This window comes from Sturnus vulgaris, unplaced genomic scaffold (genome assembly GCF_052056855.1).
Source record: "Sturnus vulgaris isolate bStuVul1 unplaced genomic scaffold, bStuVul1.hap1 Scaffold_87, whole genome shotgun sequence".
Taxonomy (NCBI): Eukaryota; Metazoa; Chordata; class Aves; order Passeriformes; family Sturnidae; genus Sturnus; species Sturnus vulgaris.
In genome coordinates this window covers 2,771,735-2,791,369 of record NW_028276756.1, presented here as the reverse complement: position 1 = coordinate 2,791,369, position 19,635 = coordinate 2,771,735, and the positions used below count along the sequence as shown (strand labels likewise).

Genomic DNA, 19,635 nt, shown 5'->3' with positions numbered 1-19,635 from the left:
TGGAGCTGAGGACTGGCAAAGACTGGGGGAAACTGGGCACTGGGGAGGATTTGGGGGGTACTGGGAGGGACTTGGGGAAACTGGAGGAATATGAGGGATTCGTTATTGGGGTGACTGGGAACAGTTTTAGGGGGATTGGGACAGCTCAGGGACCAGGAAGAACAGTGGGATTAGAGGGGGACTGGGAGCAACTGGGACTGAGGGTACTTGGGAGAACTGGGAAAACTGGGAGCTGGGGGTAGCCAGAGGACTGGGGGAAACTGGAGATTAGGGGCAATGTAGCACTGGGAGCAACTGGCAGGAGAACTGGGGGAACTGGAGGAATTGGGGACAACTTGGGACAACTGGGGGGTTTGGGAAACTGGGGGAACTGGGCCTGTGAGGAACTGGAGGGAACTGGGGACTGGGGGAACTGGAGGAACTGGGGATAACTGGGAGGTTTGGAGAACTGGGGGAAACAGGAGACAGGGGTGAACTGATGGCAACTGAGGGCTCTGAGGCCTGGGGGTAACTGGGAGGAACTGGAGGGAACTGGGGACTGAAGGGACTGGTGGAGATCAAGGTGAACTGGGAATGGGGGGGAAATTGGAGAATGAGGGGAAACTGAGTCAGGGGGGAATTGGGGTGGAGTTGGGGACTGGAGAGGACTGGGGGAAACTGGGAAGAATTCAGGGGACTGGGAGGTCCTGGAGGAAACAGGTATGGCAGGCATTGGGGGAAACTGGGGGCTGAGGGTGACTGGGGGGGTCTTTGGGGGAAAATTTGGGGGAGTTGGGCCATGTCCATCGGGCACGGTGTGAGGGCAGGGCTGGGGGGCCCATGGGAGGGTTTGGGGTGTGAGGGTGGGGGGTTTGGTGTGACCACAGTGATTTTTGGGGTATCAGAAGGGGATTTGGGGCTGCTGTAGATGTCAGCAGTGTGTCCTTCCCCAGGTGGCCCAGGGACCCTGTGGGTGGGCTCGCTGTGACCCCGCAGTGCCCGGCTGCACTGGGACCCCCCCGGGCCCCCCCGATGGCTACGAGCTGGAGTACGGCCCCCCCGGGGGGCCCCAGCAGGTAACGACCCCCCAAAAGGAACCTAAAAACCCCCGGGTGTCCCCCAATATCTGCTTGGGACCCCAATCACACCTCGGGGTATCCCATTACCCTCCTTTGGTAATGGCACCCCAATATCTCCTTGAGGGACCCCAGTGACCCTCTGGGAACCCCAATACAGCTCTGGGGGACCCCAATACCCCCCTGGGAACCCCAATAACACCTCGGGGTATCCCATTACCCTCCTTTGGTAATGGCACCCCAATACAGCTCTGGGGGACCCCAATAATCCCTTTGAGACCCCAATACCCCCCCTGGGGACCCCGCTGTCCCCACTGGGGTACCCCAAAACCCTCGTGCCCCCCCAGACCCTGTGGCTGCCCCCCGAGGCGACATCGCAGCAGCTCTGGGGGCTGGAGCCCGCGGGGTGCTATGGGGTGCGGCTGTGGGGCCGAGGGGGACACCCCAAATTGCCCCCCTGGAGGCCTCCTTTGACACTCGTGAGTGGGGGGAGCTATGGGGGAGGGAGGGGCACCTGGACCCCCAAAAATGGGGGAAGTGGGGGGTATTTGGGGGTTATTTGGGTTATTTGTGGGGGTTTGGGGGGTTAATTGGGGATTATTTGGGGGTTATTTGGGGTTTATGGAGTGATTTGGGGGTTATTTTGAGGTTTTGGGGGTTATTTGGGGTTTCTGGGGGTTATTTGGGATTTTGGGAGTCATTTGGGGGTTATTTGGGGCCCTTTTTGGGGGGTCTGTGTCCTTTGAGGGGGGACAGCTGTACCCCTGGGTGCTTTTTTGGGAGATCTGTGTCTTTTGGGGGGACAGCTCCAGCCCTGGATCATCTGAGGGGGTTCTCAGATCCTGGGGGTGTCACCCAGACCCCCAAATTTCGAATGGAGGCATTGGGGGGTGCCTGTGTCATTTTGGGGAGGGGTCACCCCTGAATTCCCAGAAACTTTTTGGGGTGTCTGAGGTGACCCCAATGCTCCCCCCAGCCCCACTCCCGCACCCCCATCCCCGGGACTGCGCCGAGGAGCAGCGGAACGGGCCGGGACCCTCCCGGGACACCCTCATCTTCCTCGGGGGGGACCCGGCCCGGCCCCTCCGCGTCTTCTGTGACATGGACACGGACGGCGGCGGCTGCCTGGTGCGACTGGGAGCACTGGGAGCACTGGGAGCAATGCTGGGGGGTCCTACAGGGGTTTAGAGGAAGATTTATGGCGTTTTGGGGGAAAATAAGGGGGTTTGGGGGCAACTAGGGCGTCCTGAGGGGGTTTGGGGGCAATTGGGGGTCCTGCAGGGGGTGTTGGGGAGGTTGAGGGGTGCTGGGGGGCACTGAGAGGGAACTTTGGGATACTGGGAGGGGGTGGGGGGCTCTACAGGGTTTATGGGGGGGAAATGAGGGGGTTTGGGGTAATTGGGGGGGTCCCGCAGGGGGTGTTGGAGGGCATTGGAGAGGTTGAGGGGTGCTGGAAAGGCACTGGGAGGGGACTGGGGGGCACTGTGAGGGACTGGAGGGGTTCTCTAGGGTTTATGGGATGGAAATTGGGGTTTGGGGGATCAGAGGGGTTTTGGGGTTTTGGAGGGGGTGGGACTCGTACGCCCGCGGCTTCGGCAACGTCAGCGGCGAATTCTGGCTCGGCCGGGGGGGCCCTGGGGATTTTGGGGGGCCCTGGGGATTTTGGGGGGGGACCTATAAAAATATCTGGGAGGACTGGGAGGCACTGCCAGGGTTTGGGGGAACTTTGAGGAGAGCCTGGGGCGGCAGCAGGGGGTACTCGGTGGGACCCCAAAATTTGGGGGATCCCCAGGGGTCCGAGGGGGGAACTCGTAGGATCCAGAGGGGGTCCCCCCAAATATTCAGATCTGGTTTTGGGGTCCGGAAAGGATTTGGGGGGGGGTCTCCAGGAGTTCACTTTTGGGGTCTCCAGGAGTTTGGGGGTCTCCCCCAAATATTCAGATCCGGTTTTGGGGTCCGGGAAGGATTTGCGGGGTCTCCAGGAGTTCATGGGGCACATTTGGATTCCCCAGCAGTTTGGGGGTCCCCAATATTTCAGGGAGAGCACTGGCGGGGGACGGGGGAACTCGAGGGGACCCCGCAGGAGTCCTGGGGGTACCGGAGGATTTTTGGGGTGCAGGGAACGAGGCGCTGCACGAGCCGACGGCCGCGACCCCCACGGAGCTGCGCGTGGAGCTGCGGGCCGGTCGCGACTCGGCCTTGGCGATCTATCGCGACTTGGCCGTGGGCAGCGCCCAGGAGCGGTACCGGCTCCGCGTGGGAGCGTTCAGCGGCACCGCCGGGGCCGGGGGGGGTTCCGGGGGGGTTTGGGGTGGAATTTTTGGGAGTCCTGATGGGATTTGGGATCCATGGGGGGTTCGGGGGTTCACTGGATGGCAGAGGACTGTGGGGTCGCTGGTGGGTTTTGGGGTCCCTGGGGGTCCCTGGTGGTTTTGGGGTTTCTGGTGGATTTGGCGGTGCCTGATAAGTTTCGGGGTCCTTGGGGTATTTTGGGGTTTCTGCTGAGTTTTGGTGGTTCCTGGTGGGTTTGGGGGTCCCTGGGTTGTTTTGGGAGTCCCTGGTGGGTTTGGGGGTCCCTGGGGTGTTGGGGAATTTTGTGAGGTCCTGCTGGGATTTGGGATCCCTGGGGGTTTTGGGGTTCATTGGCTGACAGGGGTCTGTGGGGTCCCGGTGGGTTTTGGGGTCCCTGGGTATTTGGGGAATTCTGTGGAGTCCTGATGGGATTTGGGATCCTTGGGGGTTTGGGGTTCACTGGCTGACAGGGGTCTGTGGGGTCCCTGGTGGGTTTTGGGGTCCCTGGGGGTATTGGGGTTTCGGGTGGGTTTTGGTGGCTCCTGCTGAGTTTGGGGGTCCCTGACATGTCCCCCCACAGGAGATGCCCTCTCCTACCACTCGGGCAGCCCCTTCTCCACACGGGACCGGGACTCCCGGGACCCTCGGGACCCCTCGGGCCGCCCCCACCACCCCCCCACCCCGGGGCCTCCGGGGGAGCCTGGTGGTACCGAAACTGCCACTGTGCCAACCTGAACGGGCTCTACGGGACCCCCGGGACCACCAGGTACCCACCTGGGCCGGGGGGGGCACGGGGTGGGGGATTGGGGGGGTCTGGGGGGGATTTCAGGGGGTCTCGAGGGGATTTAAATGGGTATGTGGAGCTATGGGGGGGATTTGTGGGGTCTGGAGGAGATTTTGGGGGAGTCTGGAGGGGATCTGGGGGGGCTTTGCAAGGGGCTTTGGGTATTTTAAGGGGGGCTAGGGGAGGTCTAGGGTGGGCTATAGGACTATGGAGGGGTCTGGGGGTGTATGAGGGAATCTTTAGGAGGGTCCATGGGGTTCTCTGAAGGTCCATAGGGGTCTGTGGGAGTCCATAGGGTTCCATAGGGCCCTGTGGAAAAAGGGTCTGTGGGATCTATAGGGCCTGTGTGGTCCTGTAGGGCCTGTGGGGATCTCTGTGGTCTCTGGGGTGTCTATGGGGATCCCTAAGGGTCCATGAGTGGCCATAGGAATCTGGGGAGCGACTGTGGGGTCTCTATGGGGATTTATGGGGGTCTCTGGAACTCTCCAAGGGTTCTGACCCCCCAGCTCCCCCACAGGGCATCCACTGGTTCCCCTGGAAAGGCTTCAACGTCTCCATCCCCTTCACTGAGATGAAGCTGCGGCCACAGCGTGGCTGAGGGGGCTGGAGGGGGGTCCCAGAGTTTGGGGGGGTCCCCTGGGGGGGTCCCAGATGGGATTTGGGGAGGTTCAAAGGTGAAGCTTTTATGGGTGGGTAATAAAAGCTGATGGTGGCTCTCCTGTCCTGGGGTGAAGCAGCGTCAGGCTGAGGTCAAGGTCATCCCCAGGCTCAAGTGTGGCTCCAAATGGTCCTTGTGGTTCTGGTCCCAGCGTCACTTGGAGTGCTGGACCCCATCCCTCACCGGCCCTGGACATGCTGAGATGTTCCCAGCCTGGCCAACACGAACATTTCCCTGGCAAATGGGAACATTTTGCATCTCGAGGCTCAGCATGGCCTCGTTTGCCTCCCTGGAGATGCACACAGCGATCACAAGAGACAGAAAACCACGAGGCCACCCAGTGGCACAGAGCCCACGCTGAAAGGCTCCTGCCCTGGGATAAGAACGGGGAGAAACCTCGCCCTGATCACTGGCCAAACACACTCCATGGAGGAGAACGACCTGAAGTTATTGCCCAAAGAATCAGAGGATATTGAGAAGTAAAATTACAAGCACCGTTCCCACATCATTTCTCCTTCCTGAGCTCTCCCTCCTCCCCACACGATGACCATTGTGTCTCCAGGGACACGAAAACGACACCAAAAATAGTTTTATTAAAAACAGAATGTTTAAATTGCAGTAGAAAATAGAGCACCAGAAGCCAAATCTGGACTTTAGATACAAAAGGACCCAGATGAACACGAGGCCCTGGCTCCTTTCCTTTCCCTGCCCACAAACCCATGCCTGGGGAGCTGACAGGAGCCCAGCACAGGCCCAGGGAGCCTTCCCAGGGGCTGCACATCCAAAGCCTTGGGAGCGCCTGGGTCACCCCAAACCTCACCTGTGCCACTGGCACCTGCAGCTCTGGGCACTCTCCAAAACGCTGCATCAGACACCGGGCCTGGAATGTCCCGGCTTTAACCACACACCTGCGGGAAGCACAAAACATTGCGGCTTTAGGGCCGGCCTGAGCAGAGCTCCGGGCTCAGAGCCCGGCCCGGGGACTCGATGGCACCGCGGGCAAAAGCTGCGCTGCCGGAGGGAGGGAGGGAGGGAGGGAGGGATGGCCGGGCCTCAGAGTAATTCTAGAGCTAAAGCGGTGAGAGACATCAGCTCGCCTCAGATAATACATGCCAGCGCTCATCCCGGGCCGGCCAGCGCCTCCTCCTCCTCCTCCTCCCCTTCCTTCCACAGCCCCGGCACCGGCACCCACACAGAGGATCCCCCCCGTTCCCCGCTATCCCCCCAATCCCCGCTATCCCCCCCAATCCCCGCTATCCCCCCAATCCCCGCTATCCCCCCCGTTCCCCGCTATCCCCCCCGTTCCCCGCTATCCCCCCGTTCCCCGCTATCCCCCCAATCCCCGCTATCCCCCCGTTCCCCGCTATCCCCCCAATCCCCGCTATCCCCCCCAATCCCCGCTATCCCCCCAATCCCCGCTATCCCCCCCGTTCCCCGCTATCCCCCCAATCCCCGCTATCCCCCCGTTCCCCGCTATCCCCCCAATCCCCGCTATCCCCCCAATCCCCGCTATCCCCCCCGTTCCCCGCTATCCCCCCCGTTCCCCGCTATCCCCCCGTTCCCCGCTATCCCCCCAATCCCCGCTATCCCCCCGTTCCCCGCTATCCCCCCAATCCCCGCTATCCCCCCCAATCCCCGCTATCCCCCCCGTTCCCCGCTATCCCCCCGTTCCCCGCTATCCCCCCAATCCCCGCTATCCCCCCGTTCCCCGCTATCCCCCCAATCCCCGCTATCCCCCCCAATCCCCGCTATCCCCCCAATCCCCGCTATCCCCCCCGTTCCCCGCTATCCCCCCAATCCCCGCTATCCCCCCGTTCCCCGCTATCCCCCCAATCCCCGCTATCCCCCCAATCCCCGCTATCCCCCCCGTTCCCCGCTATCCCCCCAATCCCCGCTATCCCCCCAATCCCCGCTATCCCCCCCGTTCCCCGCTATCCCCCCAATCCCCGCTATCCCCCCAATCCCCGCTATCCCCCCGTTCCCCGCTATCCCCCCAATCCCCGCTATCCCCCCGTTCCCCGCTATCCCCCCCCAATCCCCGCTATCCCCCCAATCCCCGCTATCCCCCCCGTTCCCCGCTATCCCCCCCAATCCCCGCTATCCCCCCGTTCCCCGCTATCCCCCCGTTCCCCGCTATCCCCCCGTTCTCCCGGTCCCGTCCCGCACCCCGCGGCCGCTCCCCAGGATCATCCGCCCGCGCTGCCCCGGGAGGAGGAGCCGCCGCCAGGATCCGCTCCCGGGCCGTGCCCGCCTTGCCCTGGATCCACCCTCATCTCCCCCGCCTCCATCCCCATCCCCCTCCACTCTCGGGGCATCCTTCTCCACCCCAGCCGGCTCCATCCCCTCTGCCTCCATCCTGGGACCATCGATAAAAGATCCGTGTTAATCACAAAAGCATTGGGGCTTGTATAAACCAGAATACTAAGCTCTGAAGTGAAGCATGGACACTAGATAAAAGAAATGATATGATTAAATAGTTCTGTTTAAAATCACCTTGTTATATTATGCTATGTTATGTTTTCCAAGTAAGTTGCATGGACTACCAGCTTGCAATATCAGTCTTCCCGATAGCCCTTCCTGCCTTTGTTTGATCAGTGCTGCCAATCTCAAGGAGCAGACTTCCAGATTTCACTGGTGGTTATCTACAAGGACCAGACGGTTATCTGTGAGACTGACTGTCTCCGGAGAGTTTGTGAATTGGGATAAGGACGTTTATTCGACCACCACTGCTTACCTGGTGTTATGAATGATGTTCTATTTTTCCAATTTATCAAGCAACAAGATTAAATTTAATAGTAGATTTTTAAATAGTAACAAAATGAATACAATCAAAGTATTGGAGATGACAATTAAAGTATTGGAGATGAATACAATCAAAGTGCATATATTTGAGAATATACAAAATTTGACAGTAAGTAATTCAGTATCATTGAGGTTCATATAAAGCATAAGCAAAACTGACCGGGGGTACAGGGAGTGGCTCCCATTCCTCACGTACCAAAGCATCCAGGCTAACAATCCCACTTATATACTGTAGGCTACAGAAGGTTCTAGAAAACTCCTCCTAGTTTCTATTCCTAAAATCTCCGTCACTGTGTGTACGGTGCATGCTCTATAATGGGTTAGGGGGTCTCTCATCCTTTTGAGGGTCTTATTTCCGATGAAGGCTCATCGTCTTCATCAGTGACCGAGGTGTGACCTGCAGGTAGCGCAGGCGCCCTGTGTGACTGAGCAGATGTTTTCCATAACAAGACTTTAATTGAGTCCCATGCTTGGAATCATCCCATTTTGGCCCATTTCAAGGTCAAAATTTTCTATTTCTAGATGCTGCTTGTCAGACCTACGTCCTTCTACTATTCTTGTTTGACTTTCTTCCAACCTCTTTCTTCGACTCCCAACATCTGGAAGATGTCCTGTGTCCTGTCTCACCCATCTCCCCCCTCACTCTGTAACAATTGTCTTCTATTGATCTAAATACAATTTTGTTAATATAGTTATAATTTAATTAGCACGAATCACATTTATCACACTGGGAACAGTGTTGGGAAGATTGGTGGACACTGAGGCATACTATGCATGACACTGGGGGGAACTGGAAGGGAATAGGAATGAACTCAAGTGTACAAGGAGGGCTGGAGGGCCACTGGGGTTGTACTGGGCTGTCCTGGGGATGAACTGGGCTGTACTGGGAGGGACTGGAGGGGTTGAATGGGCTCCTCCCGCCTCTGCCCATCGTTGCCTGCAACCAATCAGCGCCGGGGATCGAGGCTTAGGGGCGCTGCCTGGTGTCAGCGCCATCTTTTCTTTTTGCCTATAACTCCCATCATGCCCCGCGGACCGATAGAACCCCATTGGAGCTGGGACTACAACGCCCGTCATGCCCCACGCCCCACAGAACCCCGGTATCCGTCCCCACATGTCCCTTAAGTGTCCCCCAGACACTCCAGGATTCTGAAGTGCCTCCACAGCACCCATTCGGGACCCCCTAAAAGCATCCCCAGATCCCCTGAATGCTCCCAACCCCACAGATTCCTGTTACAGTCATTTCTGGGAATTCATCTCCTCTCATCCCCGGCGGCTTCTGAGTTTCACATTACATAATCTGGCGCCTAAAACTCCTGCCCTTCTGTAAGGGTCGGTCCGAAGTTCCCCTCGATTTTTGCCTCCCGACCATCGCAAGGAGACCTCGAGGACCCCACCCAGGCTGACTCCCAACAATGGTTTCCTGGCCTGGCCAGGTGGATGCTCGTGACTGTGTGCTGGTGTATTGTGTCCACTGGACTGTGCTGTCGTGGCACCAACCAGAGACTGTGTTGTACCAACTGAGGACTGCTTGTCCGTACCTGTCTCCTGCAGCACCACACAATGGTCCATAAATCTTCCCACCTCTTGGCCAGAGGCCACTCGCTTTGGAGAAGGACTATAAAAGAGCGACCCTCTGGAAAGAACCCTTTGAGATCTCGCCACTGATGAAGACTCCTGAGATCTCCCCACGGACGAGGACTCGTCTATCGGATGACCCGTGAGGACGCCCGTCTCGTCTGTTGGTAGCTATTCTCCCATCCCTTCCTTTCCTTCCCCTTTCCCTATCCTATACCTCTCCCCTTTACCGTAACTGAATTGTTGGCATTTGATGAAATGCATTGCTATTGTTGATTAAACTGATTTTCTGTTGTTGAATAAACTGATTTTGTCCCCTTGCATTTTGCCTGTTTGCACCTTTGAGATCAAAAGAACCATCACGACCCCCGCTCTGCATTAATAGCGGATCGTGACACCTTCCCTGCGCCCTAAAAAGCCCGGTTAGACCTCCCCAAGTTCCCCCAGAGTGTTCCCGAACCGTTCACGTTCTGTCCTGAGGACCTCAAATCGCGGCTGGGATGCAAAAGTGTCCCCGAATTGCCTTCCTGGGCCCCCAAACACCGAGCTACTTCCGGGACTACAGCTCCCATCATGCTCCGCGGTACCCGTAGCGTGCCATTGCAGCCGTGACGTCATCTCCGGTCATGCCCCACCCCTCACTGAGACACTTTGGAGCTGCGCCTACAACTCCCATGGTGCTCCACAGCTCCATTGAACCGTGTTATACCTGTGCCTACAACTCCCATGAACCCCCGCGGCCCAGAGAGCCCCGTTAGAGCCTCCCAAGTGGCCGCCCGGATCCCGAAGTGTCCATCAGAATCCCTCAGTGCCGCATCGAATTCCCACCCGGCTCCCCCAGAGTGGCCCCTTTTACCCTGTCTGAGAAAATGATTAAAAAAAAAACAGCACTAAAGGAGTAAAAATAGGACTTATAAACATAAAGAGGGAGGAAAAAATACCCAATAGTGGTCAATTGACAAATTAATTAATGATGGGAATAGTGTTACTTAGAACCAATGAACAAAATCTTTTTTGCTTGCTAAAAATGTATAGATTTTTTTACATAAATATAGAAGTAAGAACAATATAGAACAATATTAGTATAAACAAAAAACTATTACTAAAATTTTATTAATAGGCACCTTTTAATTCCAAGTAAATTTAATAATTTTTATTTTAATGTTTTGGTTCAGTCCCAGGTGGGCAATGTCTGACATGGTGACTGAAGGGGTGAGGAGCAGGTTGTCCAATCAGTGTCAGGCTCACTCTTCTACACGCCCAGACCTCCTAAGGAGACATTCAGCATCAAGATCACCTGGCGAATGCTTCTATCACCTCTACAATGAACTGAAAAATAAAAAAATACTCAACTGAATAGAAACAAAAATCATGAGGTGCACTTCGAAATTTTCCTCCTTAACAGAACTCCAAACTGACTCCAATCATCTGCACAAGCCCTGCAGACTTGAAGACAATTGAAGGAAGACAAAGAGATCCTGAGAGCTTTCTGTATTTTAATCACCTCCACAGTGGATTTGGGGCTGAGTCCAGGAGCCTCAGGCACTGAGAGAAGGTTGAAGAAGCTGCTCCAGGAGTCAGAAGCAAAACTCCAAGTCCCTTGGAGCATCAGTGGCCCCACTGAGGGCAGGGAGTGCCAAAGGCTCCCCAGGGAGTGGTGAGAGCAGATCCTTGAGGGCAGGATTGCAGGAGCCCGAGGCTGTGAGCAGGGAACTGCAATGCTGAGCAAGGCCTGGGCTGGGTGGAGGAAGCAGAAAGGCCAAGGCCTGAGCCCAGGCCTGGCCCAGCAGGGCCTGTCCCTCACGGGGGGCTCGGGGCTGTTGCTGGGGCAGTGGGATGGCAGGGGCAGCAAGGACAAATGTCATCAAGCTGCAAGCCCTGCCAGCCTCCTGAGGGAGGGCCGAGGCAGAAGCAAAGTGCAGCCCCTGCCAGGAAAGTTCCTTCTGTGGGGCTGCAGAGGCCCTGCCCGAGCCCAGGGCACAAAGGCCTGGGTGCCTCTGGCCCTGCCAGCCCTGCCCAGCCCTTGGCCATCTCTCCTGCAGGCTGTGCCCCCTGTGCGTGCTGCTCCTGTGCCCTGGCCGGCTGCACACGCCCATCTCGCTGTCCCCCCCAGCATTTCTCAGCCCAGCATTGCTGTGCCCTCCCTGGGCTCCCTGCACCCAGCGCTGCCGGCTCCTGGCACACAGAGCCATGGCCTGGCCCAGCCTCACGCTGGGACACCTCAGGGACCAACATTCCTATTTTAAAGGGTTTATTTTATTCTTGTTTTTCTTTAGAGCAGAGGTGATTCCAGCATTCTGTGATTGATATTGATCCAAGATCTCTCCTCAGCAGGTCTGGCCTGCTCACAGAAGCTGTGCCTTGAGGTCTGACCCAGTGTGGACAACCTTGCTCCACATTCCCCAACCCCTCCTGTCTGTCCTCACTCACCTGTGACCTGCTTTGCTTGGAGAACTGCCTGCACTCAGGAAATTGTTTGGTTTGGGGTTTTTTTTAAGCAATCAACAACTCCTTACTTTCTATATTGAAAACAGACACACTCCTCAGGTGTGTGCCAGGCCAAGGTACCACCAAGGAGTTTCCCCTTCATCCAAGGCAGAACCCTGCATGGAAGGTTTGAGAGCTTTGCACTCCTTGGTTCCCTGAGGCCTTGCAGTATCACAAAGGCCCCTTGGTTCCATGAGGTTCTGCACTGTCACAATGGAGATTTGGGTCCATGGGGCCCCACAGTGTCACAATGCTCTTTTTGGTTCCATGAGGCCTTGATCTGTCTCAATGGACTTTTGGTTCCATGAGGTTCATTGGTGTCACCATGGTCTCCTTGGTTCCAGGAGCCATCACAATGTCACCACAGACCCTTGGTTCCATGAGGTTCCTGCAGCAGGACTTCCCCTATGGCCCAGCAGAGCTCATCTCTTCTGTCCATCAGCTGGGGCCATCACTCAGGGCATCTTCCCCCTCTCAGGAATTGCTGAGATAACCCAGGCCCCACATCTGTCCTGTCCTGAGTTCTCTCTGGTGCCAGGGAGGTGGAATTCCCAGCTGACCATGAACATGTGGCCTTGAGAGCAGACTGAAGGGAGATGAGCCTTGAATTTCTGAGTGACACACACTTCACTTTACAAACTAGAAAAGCTACACAGAACTTTCACCAAGCAGAAATCTTCTGCATAGTCCCTGCAAACAGGTAGGGCTTCTCTCCCAAGTCTGGATGCATCTTTGTGGTTCCTTTTGTGGGAGCTGAGTGAAAGGGCTCCATGTGTACTCCCTCATCAGTTTGGTGCTAAGTTACATTGACTCCTGATCTCTGCTATTCCTTCACTAGCTGTAATATAGGGAACTTTATTGTGCACGGTGTTTGTACCTACCTGGGCTTCTTTTGTTTATCCTGTGCAGTAAGTATTCCAGTTAAAGTGTCTTGTCTGTTAATCTTGAGTCCATTCAGTAAATAATTGATTTTATAATAGACCTCATCAGCCATTCTCTTGTGAGCAAAAGCAATTTGGTGTGCAGGTCGCCTGAAACAGAGTTACTGCCAGAAACCTGAACATAAGGCAGGACTTGTCTAAGCTTTCACTCCATTCAAAATATATTTCAATTAAAGACAAAAAGAGAGAATATATTTTTTTCTTATTTTTATTTTCTTTTTTATACACTGATATCAGCAATCTCCAGTTGATATTGATCCCCAGCCCCTCCTAATGTAGTCTGACCAGAGATGAAAATCAAGACCCTTTATGGCTGACAATCAATCACACTCTGTCCCTACCCCCACCCCACCATTTCCCCCATCCAAGCCCTGGCACTCAGAGCAGCCTTGTGCAAATCTGAGCTCCCTCCCCTCCAGGCTGTGCCTGCAGCTCTCAGCTCCTTGGCACCAACTCCCACCTGCTTTCCTTGGAGAAGGAGCTGCCTGAGACACAGAGGGATGTTCATTTCTTGCCAGCAAAAACCAAAGTCAGGCACAGCTGCATAAAAAACAGAAGTCCAGCCCAAGGAGTGCTGGGCAATGGAGCCACATCCAGGGGTGTCCCCAGGGCTCAGGATTGGGGCCAGGGCAGTGAAATCTCTTTCTTGCTGATGTGGACGAGGCCATGGAGGGCACCCTGAGTCAGTGTCCAGGTGAGGCCAAGCTGGGTGGGAGTGTGGCTGTGCTGCAGGGCAGGAAGCTCTGCAGAGGGATCTGGACAGGCTGGAGCCATGGGCCCAGGACAATTGGATGAGGTTCAGCAAGGCCAAGGGCTGGCTCCTGCCCTGGGCTCACAACCACCCCAAATCCCTGGCTCTGCCCTTTCCTGGTCCCCACTGCCTCATCAGGTTTCTGTGCTTTTGAGGTCAAGAGCTGGTAGAACTTGAAAGGCAAGAAAAGGATTCTCTTCATTGTTAACATAAAAATGTAATCATCATAAAATTTAATAAACATTGAAACTCTTCCCTCCAAAATGTGAGACATCCCAGCAACATCTGAGACATCCACCATCCAAAAGAGATTTCTGTACAAAATCAGTTTTAGGCAAAGATGAGGCTATGATAGATATAAACACAATCAAGGTGTTGTACCAGTCTGCTCTGCCTGGAGTGCGGTTAAAACAACATGAAAAATGTTCTATTTATAAAGCTTTCAGTGATGGATGGGGAAAGGGAAGTCAAGTTGCTTCAGGTGTTGATGAAATGCTGAAACCAGCCTGAGTCATTTAAACTCCTCCTGTCCTTGCTGGCATGAGGAGCCCCTCAGCCTTCCCTGCTCCAGGCTGGACAAGCCCAGCTCCCTCAGCCTCTCCTCACAGCCAAAGGGCTCCAGCCCCACCTTGGAGGCCCTTCCCTCACCCTGCTCCAGCTGCCAGACATCTTTCCTGCCCTGGGCAACCCAAACCAGGCCCCAGTGACCTGGATAATCCACGGCCTTGATGTCCTGGTCACACAGCCCTGGCCCCTTGTCCCCGTGTCAGGCTCTGGGGTTGATTTGTGGAACATCCTTGGGGGAGGCTGCAGAGCTGGGGCAGGGGGGACCCAGGGGACAGGGGACCCTGCTGGGCACGAGTAGCAGGGGAGTCTTCTCTAGGGGGGAAACTGTGAGTGAGGGCTGGGGCAGAGTGACCAACCCAGTGACCTCACACATCCTCCCCTGTGATGTCATAGCCTGCTTTGTAATGTCACAACTTATCCTATGATGTCAGAGGCCATCCTGTGACATCACAGCTGGCTCTATGATGTCACACCACTATCCTGTGATGTCACACAATCCCCTCTATTATGCCATAGTAAGACAGGGAAATTAAGAATTAAGAATCAGGCATCAAGAAACGCTTTGACTAAAAGGGGGCTGACAAAACCATATGGAATGCTTAAACATTTACTTGGTTTGCAAGAACAGGAGAGGAGCAAGGGTACAAGATAAGATAAAGAGCTATAATGTGCAAACAGGATTCAAGAACAAAGGCACCACAGGATGAAGAGGTTCTTGGGAGCCCTGAGCCAGGAAAACTTGTATCAAAGTCTGGAAGATGGCCAAAGGACTAAAAAAGAGCATGTACAAGAAGACAAGGTGAAAAGTTCAACTGAGAGGAAGATTGTTTACTTCATCCCAAAGACCCCCAGACCACCACTAGAGCAACCAAAGCCAATAGTGTGCAGCTGCAAAAAGGTGTGGAGCTAATTTTAATATGAAGGAGGTTAAGAAATCAATATATATTAGATATGTATTAGATAAATATGTATATTGTGCGATCTTAGTTCTTAAAGAATAAAAGGAGATCGCCAAAGGTGTGCATGTTTTAGAGGAGCTATCCCACATGCACCTCAGCACTGAATAAATACATACCTACTCCTATAACTTACTTTGTGGGTTATAGAGTGTTTCTTCTGTGTTTCATACTGGCGAGCCAGCCAGGAGAGAGTCTGTCTGGCTGTGGGAATGGCTGAGGAGAGGATTCCCTGGCACTCCCCAGGACCTTCCCTGTAGGGACCCTGAACCTCGGCTCACTCAATGCAGGGACAGACAACAAGCTGCTGGCATTGCAGATAAAACGGTCTGTATTAAATATTCTCTGGTAGGGAGTGAGTGTGGAGCTCTGTGTGCCTTTTCAGCCTCGGGCGACTGAGGCGGCTGGAAAAAGCAAAGGAGCGGGGTCAGTGTGGGGCCAGTGCAAGTGAGAACAGAGGAGAGCTGTGCTTGAACACAGAGTGGTTAGTGTTTGTTTCAAGAGTAGATCGACAAATTGAAAGAGTCTCTCCTCAGCCATGGTTTGGACTTGATCCCTGGGAATTTATTGATCCAGTAAATCATTGGATAGAAAGATGGAATGAATGGGTCTGTCTAGGAGGGATATAAGAAACCTCTGCAGGGAGATTGGCAGCCTTAGACTGGGAACAACCTGCAGTAGAGATTCTGGGTATTCCAGAGGAGGTAAACGGGATAATTTGTCTTTGTGTGATATTTAGAGCTGTCAGAGGATCAAGGGGTTGGCATCTGGCATGGAGTTTATTACAGTTTAGAGATTGTGAAATACATCGGTATTGTTGCTCTAATAACCAGCAGGGTGTATGCCTCAAGTGTGACTTGAAAAATTATCCTAATCAAGTCAATGTTGAACCTAAAATTCTGAAATTAGTATGTGGAAAGTCACGTTCAATGCCCGCAAATTGGGATTGTGTGTGGGAAGAAAACTGGGAAAGAACAGTGAAATTCTGCGAGGAAAAGTTTGGGTGGAAACAAGACAAGACAAGAAGGAGAAGATAATGGGAACTGGACAAAGTAAAGAGATCCCTAAGGCCAGTCCATTAGGCTGTGTTATTGCACATTGAAAGATGCTGCTGGCCATGGGGGCACAGAAAACAAGAGAGATCTTATTAGATTCTGCAAGGACTGGTGGCCTTTATATAAATTGGACAATGGAGCAAAGTGACCACCCAGTGGAACTTTGGATTTTAGCACCCTATTACAGCTCATGCTATTTTTTGGGAGGGAAGGGGACAGATGTATCATGTGCAGATATGTTTTTCTCACTTAGAAATCACCCCGAATGGCAGAGGGACTGTGGGCTCAGGGCTCCATCTGACCCTCTGGTATTGGCCCTAGAGAAGGAGAATAAGACTAAGAGAGGAAAGCTCAAGCAGTGTTGTTCAGTGTGTAGCATAGGACAAAGATGCACAAAATCTGATAAGGTTTACCAGACTGTGGCCCAGGAACAAGATCTGGCAGACGATTTGCTCAGGTCTCCACACATAAGACAAGAAAGGGATGAGGATGAGGATGCAGACTCAGAGGTACCATCAGCCCCAGCCCATTCATCCCCTCCAATCGCACACTGGACTAGACAGCAGACACACATATTCCAGGCACCTCTGTGAGAGGCAGGGGGACCAGAGGAAGAATGGGTATTGGTTAAACCTCCCTTTGCCTCAATTGACTTGGAAGCATGGGAAAATGTTGCTAAAAATTGTTGCAGCAATCCAGTTAGCACAGCTAACCATCTGTGATATATAATAAAATAACATAATCCAGATTGGAACGATATGCAATTATTATTGGATGCACTGACCGAGACAGAAAGACAATTATAAAAATGGCAGAAGTTTATTATAAAACCTGACAACTGGATGTTAAAGATTATTTCCCACTCCAAAATCCCACAGTGGGACCCAAACAGATCAGCAGAATTGAGAAAGTTGGAAAGCTATCAGCAGTGGATGACAAAGGGAATGGAAAAAGCCATTCCCAGAACTACAAAATGGTCAGTGTTGTATGAAATTAAGCAGGGGCCCTCTGAGCCACCATCTGAATTCCTCAATCGATGAAGGGATGCAATGTGCTGCCACACACCACTGGAGCCTGGGTCTGACATAGGGACACAGCAGCCAGTCAGTTTATTCCTGGAGCAACCTACGGGTGACATAAGATGGAAACTTCAAAAGATACGGGGGGTGGATTGGAGGAACTTAGAGACTCTGGTGAATGAGGTGTGGAACATCTTTAGTAACTGGGAAGAAGGAAGAAGGAAGTTTGTAGCTGTCATAAGCGAGGGGGAGAGAGGAAGACACGGACAGGGACCACCTAGACAAGGCCCATCCTGGTTGGGCAGAGACCAGTGTGTGATCTGTAAGAATTGTGGTCACTGGAAAAATCAATGCCCAGAACAAAGATGGGTTGGCCTTCAGGAAAAGGGAGACCAGGGAAAGGGAAAAGTGATTGGACATGTGACAGAAGACTGAGGAGGACCAGTAGATCTCACCCTAGAAGATCCACTGGTGATAAAATTGAAGCTGGGGGAAAAAGAGAAAGAGGTGGAATTCCTGGTTGACTCTGGGACAACATATTCAGCTCTGAGTAAAACACTGGCACCTGTGGGGAAGGATTATGTTAAAGTAATAGGAGCAACTGGCCAACCTGAAAAAGCATATTTTTACAAACAAAAGTATAGGCTTGGAAAGCAATGGGCTATTCATAAATCTCTATACCTGCCCAGTTCCCCGAGACATCTTTTGGGGAGAAACTTGTTAGAACAATTACAAATAATCATTAAATTTAAAAACGGGGAATTTATTCTGGAAGTAAATGATGACCAGCACATAGAGGCATTAAGTTTAATGTTAACAGCCATTCAAATGGAGGGAGAAGTTAGTGAAGAAATAATGAATCAAGTATTTCCTTGACTGTGGGCTTCTATTGTACCAGGGAGGGCGAAAAATGCATCTCCTATAGTAATTAAACTGAAGGAAGGAAAACAACCAGTTAGAATTAAACACTACTCTTTGAAAAGGGAAAACAGGGAGGGAATTATTCCAATCGTTGAAAACCTTCTGCAAACAGGGTTATTAAAAGAGTGTCCATCTGAGTTTAACACTCCCGTTTTACTGGTCCAAAAACCTCATGGGTCATATCAGATACTACAGGATCTAAGGGCTGTTAACAAAATAACTGAAGATCTCTATCCTGTGGTAACAAACCCATACACTTTGCTAACGTGCCTAACACCAGAGCTAACTTGGTTTACCATTTTAGACTTGAAAGATGCCTCCTTTTGCCTCCCTCTACATGAAGACAGCCAAAAATATTTGCATTAGAATGGGAAAACCCTAAAAGTGGGCACAGATCCCAGCTCACATGGATGGTGTTGCCTCAGGGATTTAAAACTCTCCTACCCTGTTTGGAGAACATGCAAAGATCTGGGATCCTGGGAGGCTCCCCAGAAGAAGGAAAGCTACTGCAGTACATGCAATGATCTCCTCATAGCCACCTAGATGAAAGAGGCATGTGCAGCCTGGACAGTAACCCTCCTAAACTTTCTAGGACTTGAGGGATACAGGATATCAAAGAAAAAGGCCCAGGCAGTGAAGTGAAAGGTAATTTATCTGGGTTATGAAATTAGTGTGGGACATCAGACTGTAGGGCAAGATTGCAAGGAAGAGATCTGCAAAACCCCAAAGCCTCAAACAGTGAAGGAACTGTGAAGATTCTTAGGAATGACAGGGTGGTGCCAATTATGGATTTATAATGATGGTGTACTTATGAAACCCCTGTACGTGCTCATTACAAATGGGAACAGAGAACTCCAGGGGACAAAAGAGGCCACTCGGGCCTTTCACCAGCTGAAGAATGCTCTAATGTCAGCTCTGGCTCTCAGACTCCCAGATGTGAGTAAACCATTCTTTCTGTTTTCCCATGAGAAGCAGGGAATTGCCCTGGGGATACTGGCCCAGGACCTGGGTCCATACCAGAGAGCAGTTGTTTGCTTCTCCAAACAACTGGACACAACAGCCAAGGGATGGCCGGGATGCCTCAGAGCCCTTGCAGCAGTGGTGCTGAATATTCAAAAGGCACACAAATTCACCCTGGGCCAGAAAATGACTCTGTTAGTGTCTCACACAGTGTCTGCAGTCCTGGAAGTAAAGGGTGGGCACTGGCTCTCCCCACAAAGGTTCCTGAAATACCAAGCCATCATGGTAGAACAAGACAATGTAGAGATAATTGTGACTAACATTATCAACCCAGCTTCTTTTCTTAGTGGAAATCAAGAAAAGTGCTTTTTTTACACCATGACTGCCTGGAGACTATCAAAGCCTCCTACTGCAGCTGCCCATATCTGAAGGACACCCCTTTGGATGACACCCAAACCTGGTTCACTGATGGAAGCAGCTACGTTGTCAGTGGAAAGTGACATGGTGGGTATGCAGTTACCACCTGCAAAGATGTAACAGAACCTGGAGCTTTGCCAGTAGATACCTCTGCACAAAAAGCTGAGATAATTGCTCTAATCCGCACCTTAGAGATCATGAAAGGAAAGAAAATAAATATTTATAGAGACTCAAGATATACATTTGGGATTGTACACACACATGGAGCCATCTGGAAAGAAAGGGGACTGTTAAACTCACAAGGGAAAAACATCAAACATGCACAGGAAATATTGCGGCTACTGAAAGCAGTTCAGCTACCTGGTAGCAATTATGGACATTAAGGCACACCA

At 52.8% G+C, this 19,635-nt stretch overlaps 1 non-coding gene across 1 annotated transcript; it reads right to left on the bottom strand.

The window, feature by feature from the left end:
- Positions 1-5,836: 5,836 nt before the first annotated feature.
- On the bottom strand, positions 5,837-5,920 carry LOC148217313 (small nucleolar RNA SNORD45). Its single transcript, XR_015801120.1, has one exon. It is a non-coding gene; the product is annotated as a small nucleolar RNA SNORD45 (small nucleolar RNA).
- Between the last annotated feature and the right edge of the window lie 13,715 nt (positions 5,921-19,635).